Here is a 6,181-nt window from a genome sequence, read left to right on the forward strand (position 1 = left end):
TGTCGCCGGGCGTGGTGGCGCATGCCTTTAATCCCAGCACTCGAGAGGCAGAGGCAGGCGGATCGCTGTGAGTTCGAGGCCAGCCTGGTCTACAAAGTGAGTCCAGGATGGCCAAGGCTACACAGAGAAACCCTGTCTCGAAAAACCAAAAAAAAAGAAAGAAAAAAGAAAGAAAGAAAGGCAGTGTCTCCACCAACCCAGATGGCATTGTGTTGGATGGTTTCTTTATTCCTTTATTTCCCTCCTCCCTCCTGGGAGAGGAGTGGCTGAGAGGGCCCGGGAAGAGGGGTGGATTTGGTAGCGGGAACTTCCCCACCTGAGTGGTGCTGTGCCGAGGGAGGCTCTGGCCTCGGTACTCCTCTTTCCAACCATGGAGGTTATAAAAGCATTCCCAAACAAGCTCATTATTAACAACATTTGGAAACTGAGGTTTGCGGACCCCAATCTAGCCCCAGGAAAATAATAAAAGTGATAGTTAATTTTAATGTATTACATAATCTCTGTTCAGTCTTTCTCTGTTTTAAACCACTAGACCCAGCAGCAAAACCTTACTGCCCCCTCCTTTGACTTGATTTGATTTGTTTTTAAAACAGGATCTCCTGCCTCCTGCCTCTGCCGCATGAGTGGCAGGGTGGCAGGCTACAAGCACACCTGGCTTATTTCAGGCTGGAACTCAAACCCAGGCCTCCATACATGTTAGTCAAGCACTCTGCTAAATGAGAGACATCCCCAGCCCTGTTTGGTGCTTTGAGGTAGTCTGACTGCAGCCCAGGCTGTCCTCGAACTCCAGATCTTCCTGTTTTAGTCTCTTAAGCATTGGTATTACAGGCATGGGCTGCCACGCCTGGCTTTCCAGTAAAGTAAGCTCAGCAGTGGTGGTGGTCCCTCTATTTGGTTTTGGGTTTTTTGTTTGTTTGTTTTTGTTTTTCGAGACAGGGTCTCTCTGTGTTAGCCTTGGCTATCCTTGACTCCCTTTGTATAGATCAGGCTGGCCTCGAACTCACAGCGATCCACCTGCCTCTGCCTTCCCGCATGTTGGGATTAAAGGCATGCACTACCATACCTGGTTGGTGGTGTGGTCCCTTTAAATCAGTACCTGGGAGGCAAAAGCAAGTGGCTCTCCAAGCTCAAGGCCAGCCAGAGCTTTGTGGTGAGGCCCTGTCTCACAGAAACAACAAGCAACCTCCAGTGAGTAAACTAGCTTCAGCTCCCACCCCGTGTCACAGGACTTTTCAATGTTCATAGCAGCATGGCAGCCTGGCGACCTCTAACTCCAGAGTCTAGACTCTGGGTAAAACCTACCTTGGGACCCTAACACCTCACCCAGCCTGGCATTCTTTTTTTCTTTTAAGTGGCTTTTGGTTTCCAGACACGGTTTCTCTGTGTAGCTCAGGCTGGCCTGGAACCAGCTCTGTAGACCAGGCTAGCCTGGAACTCCAGAGATACACCTGCTTTTCCATAGAGTCTTTCACCTCCTGCTATGATCTTGGGCATTTACAGATGGAGAGACTGCACCTGTAATTGCAGTTCTCTGGAGACTGAGGAGCTCAAAACTTTGGTATACAGCAAGTTTAAGGCTAACCTGGGCTACCTGGAAACTGAGCTTAGGGTCATGCGGGCCTTTTTGGAGAAGGAATAGCGTTAGCTTCTCCAGAATTCTGGTAGGGGCGAGCCCCTCTTCCTGCCTCTTGGAGTCCAGTGTCCGCCGACTGCTGACCTCTGCCTCTTCTCTTGTGTTTCTTTGCAGCTTTCAGAAAACCATTGCCAAGACCCGTCCCAGCGTCCACATCGTCCTCCTCCGGCAGGAGCGCCTGCCCCTCCACCTCCCACCTGTCCCTTGTAACCCTGCAGGCCCATACCCCACCCCCCACCCCCGTCCACCTCCTCCACGCAGAAGCCGAAGGTGAGCCCTTTCTGCACAAAACCAGCAATTGTAAATACTTTTTAAAATGTACAAAACTTAAAAACAAAACACAGTTTTAGAAAAAGACAAAAAAAAGAGAGAGAGCGAGAGCGCGTGTGCAAGAGGTTGCGAGCGGGGGGGCTTCAAGGTGTCCAGAGCCCCTGCAAGTGTGCACTGAGAAATTTATCTACAGGTTGTTTGACAAAAATGAACAATATCCTATTTATTGTATATACTGTTTTATTATAAATTGTGGATTGTATATTGCATTCTGTAAACCTGCTGTGGTCCCGTGGTGTGCAAATTCGCATGGTGGGGGGGAGGGATAACCTCTTTTGGGAGTTTTTTTGTTTTTGTTTTTTTGTTTTTTTGTTTTTTCCTTTCCTTTTTCTTCTTTTTCACTCTTGGGTTTTTCTCTTCTGTTGTTGTTGTTGTTTTCTGTTGGCAGGACACACCCAAAGATCCAAGTTTGTATTAAAAAGAAATGAAAAAAAAGCAAAAAAAAAAAAAAAAAAAAAAAAAGAACACCTTGTGTCTTGTAAAAATAAAAGCAGGGTATGTGAGGGGGGATGGAAAGGGACAGCAGCTACTGGGCCTTTAATAAGGTTGAAATACCTAGTGTTCCTCTGTTCCCCACCTCTGAGTTCTCCCAACTGCCTGATGTCTGGGTGGCCTCCCTGCCCCCAGGCTATGCTCCTTCTACCTCTGAGTACCTCCATTCTGCTCCCAAGAGCTCTAAAGACCTGCTCGTTTTATTTATGTGTATGAGCATTTTGCCTGCATGTCCGTCTGTACACAGCATGTGTGCTTACTGCCCTTGCAGGTCAGAAAAGGGCATGGGACCACCTGCGACTGTAGTTAGGGAGAGCTATAAACTGCCATTTGGATGCTGGGATTCAGTCCATGTTTGTCCTCTGCGAGGACAGCCAGTGTCTCTTAACTGCTGAGACATTGCTTGGCATTCCCCCCAATCCTGTCCTAAATCCTGTGGCTTCCTCTCCCTGAAGAGCCCCAAGGTCAGCTCGGCTTCCACCCTTTCTTCTAGATTCCCTCATCCCGCCTCAGCTCCCAGAGCACCCCGTCTCCCAGAGCACCCCGTCAGCTCCCAGAGCACCCCGTCTCCCTGGCCATCAGGCCCCGGGGTCAAGCATGATTTCAAGATGCCAGTCTTTATTCTGCGTTCACTGAGGCAGAATGTCTCTATGTAGCCCCGGCTGTCCTAGGGCTTGCTAGACCAGGCTGGCCTTGAACTCAGAGATCTGCCTGCCTTCACCTTCTGAGAGCTGGGGTCACAAGTATGGGACACCATAGTAAGTCCACAAACCTTTCTGTGACTTCCCCGCACCACGGAGTAGCCCCTTCTGTGCCTCTTCTGTTCATCCCAGGTATAAGTCTCCCCTGTCTCCAGCCCCCCACCCCTTACCCTCATTTACTGTGACCAGACACTGCAGCATCCCTCGTGCTCCCCGGAATTCTAAAAGCTACTTCCTTTTTCTCCCATCTTTGGTTAACAGAAGAACTAACCCTATGCCTCCTGGCTGGAAAGGCTGGAAGCTTCTTCCTCGCCGCGGCAGGCCTGGCTCCATTTCCTTCACTCCAGTGTTGCTTGGGCCAGGTCTTTAAGGGTTTTCAAGGTAGATGTTTTCCCATGACCCACATGACGTCAAAACTCTGCTGAGTGTGCCTTCCCTATTCCTCTTCCTCAGTGACAATCAGAGTAACTGCCAGGCTATGTTCCAGGAGCTTAGCCTCCCTGCAGGAAAACCCGCTGAGAGGCAAACATGCCCCCACCTTCTGGATTACCCTGCCTGGAAGAGGCAGAGGGATTCAGAGGTCACAGGCCCTGAAAACTGCATCCTCTGCTGGATGTGAAAACCATCTGCTGCACAGCCCCCCTCCACACATCCTCAAGATGCAAACCTTGGCCTACCCTTCCTGCCTGCTGGGGGCGGGGGGGGGGGGGGGGGAAGACACCACTCTCAAGCTGACAGTCCCCTGCTGAGCTGGAAGGGGGGGGCAGGAAGCAGTGAGAGGTCAGGTCAGGGGAGGGGCTTTCCAGAGGAGAAAGGTTTTTTACAAGCCACACCTAGGGTGGAAACAGAAAAATGAGTGATTTCTGAAGCAGGAAGGACATGAGCACAGGCCAGAGATGGGAGAGGACGGCGAGAGAAGCCCCAGGTAGGGCCAGCCTCGGTAACCGCGACCTGTGCTGGGGACAGCGCAGTGCAAGTGTCTGGCAAGGTTACTCTGGAGTGAAGAGGGAAATGCACGGGGGCAGTAGGATAGGTAGGGGAGCTGGGGGTAAGTACTTCAGTGACAAAATTGCTGGCCTAGGTTCAGCTGCTCACACCAAAACAAAACCACCCCAGGACAGCTGGAGTAAACCAACCCAAAAGAAGCGCGCGCGCGGTAGTGGCACACTCTAATCCCAGCACTCGGGAGGCAGAGGCAGGAGAAACGATGCGAGTTCAAGGTCAGCCTGGTCTACGAAGCGAGTCTAGGACGGACAGCCAAGGCTACACAGGGAAACCCATGGGGGCGGGGAGCAGGGGAACGTTTGCAGCCTGAAGAGAAAAAAATGCACCTGCTCAGTGGCTGCTGAGGGACAAGAAAGGGAATCTGGCCAGGTGGAGCGGGCAGGTGATGGGGCTGGGCTGGCAGGCAGGGTTCAGTTAGAGGGTAAGCCGGGGGGGGGGGGGGGGTCTCTGAGGGCTCAGGGGAGGCAGAGTGCTGGGTTATGCAACAGAAGGTGGTCCAGCTCAGCACAAGATGGATCTTGAGGGGAGGGAGAATAGTAAAGGAGCTGGGGTGGAGAAACCCATAAAGGAAATGGGGTCTTTTTTTTTTTTTTTTTTTTTTTTTTTTTTTTTTGGTTTTGTGAGACAGGGTTTCTCTGTGGAGCCTTGGCTGTCCTGGACTCCCTTTGTAGACCAGGCTGGCCTCGAACTCACAGCGATCCCCCTGCCTCTGCCTTCCGAGTGCTGGGATTAAAGGCGTGTGCCACCACGCCCGGCAGGAAATGGGGTCTTTAGAGAGTTACCAGCAGAGAAGCTAGAAGGAAGGAGGAAGGCACTAGGGAGGGGCTTGCTGAGAACCTAGGCTAGCTGAGACATGAGGGGACGAGGGGGAAAGAGGTATTGGGTTGAGGGTGCAGCTCAGTGCATGAGCTCTTGCCTAGCTTGTGCAAGCCCTGATCCTCAGTGTGAAAAAGAGAAGTGTCTGAGTGGAAGGAGAAGGGGGGGGCGGTTCCAAGTCCTGTTTCTGAGACCAGGTTTTGTCCCATTGGGGATGGAATCCCTGAGGAAAGGACCAGAGACCCTGCCCAGGTAAGTGGTCACCCTGTTTTCCATTTTCAGAGGTTGGGGCTTCGCTACAGCCAGGGTTATCACACCTGACTGCAGAAGGCGTTAAACCGTGCGGTTCCTAGCTGGGCCTGCTGCGGTGAGAGTTTGATTGCAGCTACTTGGGAGGCTGAGGCAAGAGGGTCTCAGACTTCAGGCCTAGGCTGTAAAGTAAATCCAAAGCCTGCTGGGCAGTTTAGCAGTACTGTCTTTAAATATCAAAAAGGTAGACAGTGTTGGGGCGCCCCCTTTAATCCCAGCACTCAGGAGGCAGAGGCAGGCAGATCCAGGCCAGCCTGGTCTTCAGAGCGAGTTCCAGGGCTACACAGAAAAATTCTCAAAAAACAAAAACTGAACAAAAATGGAGATGGTCCCACAAACACTATGGGATGGATGGATGGATGGATGGACAGATTGATTGATAGGGGCTGGGGTAATAATTCTAAGATGAGGCAGCACATTGTAATTCTGCCACTGAGGAGATGGGGACACCGTGGGGCTTGCTGGCCAGCCAGTCAGTCCAACTCGGTGAGTTACAGGCCAGTGAGAGATGCTGGCTCAAAAAACAAGATTGAATAAGAGGCAGAGGTAGGCATATCGCTGTGAGTTTGAGGCCAGCCTGCTCTGTAAAGCGGGTCCAAGACAGCCACAGCTACACAGAGAAACCCTGTCTCTGGGTGGGATGAATAGATGGCATCTGAGAGGAGACAGTGGATGGTGCTGTCTGTCTGGCCTCTAGAAGCAGGAGCGCAGGTGGATGCCCACAGGAACATAAGTAAAAAGATGTGTTGGGGGTGTAATACAGCTCAGTGGCACTCTCGAGGCAGAGGCAGGGGAATTGATGTGAGTTTGAGGCCAGCCTGGTCTACAAAGCCAAGGCTACACAGAGAAACCCTGTGTCTCAAAAAAGCAGAAGAAAAAGGGGGAGGAGGGCTGG

General features: G+C 51.6%; 1 protein-coding gene across 10 annotated transcripts in view; it reads left to right on the forward strand.

The window, feature by feature from the left end:
• Window positions 1–2,181, forward strand: part of AHDC1 (AT-hook DNA binding motif containing 1) — a 68,664-nt gene extending 66,483 nt beyond the window's left edge. For all 10 annotated transcript variants that reach the window (XM_084787901.1, XM_084787902.1, XM_084787899.1 and 7 more), the window contains one exon: window positions 1,748–2,181. The gene's annotated coding sequence lies outside the window, so the exon portion shown is untranslated. The remainder of the gene's footprint in view (window positions 1–1,747) is intronic.
• The last annotated feature ends 4,000 nt before the right edge of the window (window positions 2,182–6,181 follow it).

The sequence above is a fragment of the Acomys minous genome, assembly GCF_964271855.1.
Source record: "Acomys minous genome assembly, chromosome: 6".
Lineage (NCBI taxonomy): Eukaryota > Metazoa > Chordata > Mammalia > Rodentia > Muridae > Acomys > Acomys minous.